The following is a 1,940-nucleotide window of genomic DNA, read 5'->3' on the forward strand; positions in this document are numbered from 1 at the left end:
CTCTGGGCCGTGGGATCTTATTGTGACCAACACCAAAACAAGACCCCTCTACCTTCTCTGTGAGCTACAAATGAGACTGTGATAAGTGCTTTCAAAAATAAAAGCGTTATTCAAGTCCAAAGTGTTGGAATTGCTTTTTTTTTCTTTTTCCTTTTATATCTTTTTTTTTTTTTTTTTGTGGTACTGGGGGTGGAACCCAGAGGCTTTCTACCTCTGGGCTATACTCCCAGACCTATTTTATATTTTTATTTGGAAACAGGGTCTCACTAAGTTGCTGAGAGCCTCACTAAGTAGCTGAGGCTGGCTTTGAACCTGCGCGATCCTCCTGTCTCAGCCTCCCAAGCACGGGCGGGGATTACAAGCGTGCACCACCACACCCGGCTTTTCCTTTTTATATCTTTTTGCTGGTACTGAGAATTGAACCCAATTGCATTCTACACCCAGCCTGGTTTAGTTTTTTTTTTTTTTTTGAAACAGGGCATCCTAAATTGCTGGGGCTGGCCTTGAACTTGCGATCCTCCTGTGTCAGCCACCCAAGTGCTGGGATTACAGGCATGTGCATCACCACGCCTGGCTGCTTGTTGTTAATTGTGAAACTTATTAGGGTTCAAGCAAAAAGGCTCCGTGTGTGTGTGTGTGTGTGTGTGTGTGTGTGTGTGTGTGTGTGTTGCTGGAAATAGAGCCCAGGGACATTGTACTTCTGTTTTTGTTTTGAAACAGGGTCTCCCTAGGTTGCTGAGAATCTCATACATTGCTGAGGCTGTCCTCTGACCTGTGATCCTCCTGTCTCAGCCTCCCAAGTACTGGGATTATAGGTGTGCAGCACCACACCTGGCTACATTCTTAAGTTTTACTTCTTAATAACAAGGGTAAGCCTATCATCATAGCTGAGCAGAGGAAGCACTATTTGTTTTGTGTCCAAGAGCCACTTCTTGCTTCTAAGCACTCGCAAACCCTCCCCACTGTCATGGGATCAGAACTGCCTCTGACGGGTCTTTATGGAGCACCCACTACACCCAGGCATTGTAAGACCCGGTCTCCCTTCATCTCCCTCCATCTACCTTGGCCCCAGCAGGAGAATTCTGACCGGTCTAAACCAGCCATGTCACATTCCACTTTGCCAATGATTGCTCTAAGGTTAAATATATGTCCCAATTCTGGCCAATAGGAAATAGAAATTTGATTTCCAAGCCATGACTTAAAGAATTTCAAGAAGAGAAAACTTACTGCCTCTGCCCTGGCTTTCCTATTGCCTCTGCCCTGCCTTTCCTACTGATGTGAGGACACAGTGCTGAAGGGGTAGCATCCCTCTTGCACCTGCAAGGCCATAAACACAGGAGCACCAGGGAAACAGACCATCAGAAGGAGGAGGCATCATTCTTAATGATTCCAAGGTGCTACTGCACCCGCCTTCACCTGGCTCCTGGGTAGAAGAGATAACTCAATGCTGTTACTGTTTAACCACTGCTACTTGCAGTCAATTGCATATGCAAATTGGTCCAATCACGGAGAAATGTAATGTGGCAATGTATTTCTATTTTGTATACATATATCCTTTGCCTAGATCATTTTACTTATCAGAATTTCTCCCCCACAGGTTTACTCACACAGTGTTCAAATAAGTATATTTAAATATATTAATTGCAACATTATGAATGTAACAATATGGTAAATAGATTATGGTGCATCCATAAAATGGAATACATACAGGCTTTTTAAAGATAGGCACAGGCCCACATATACTGGTAAGAAATTATATTCCAGATATATGAAAGGAAGTAATATTAATAATGGTCAAAGCTGGATGAAGGGCACATGATTTGTTATGCCATTTTTTTCTTGCAAATGCATTATGGAGATTTGAAAATCTCCAAACTAAAAAATAAAAGTAAAGACAAGGAGCAGAAACAGTAATATAAATAGGATAATATAACATCGTT

Source organism: Muscardinus avellanarius (genome assembly GCF_963383645.1).
Source record: "Muscardinus avellanarius genome assembly, chromosome: 9".
NCBI classification, from domain to species: Eukaryota; Metazoa; Chordata; class Mammalia; order Rodentia; family Gliridae; genus Muscardinus; species Muscardinus avellanarius.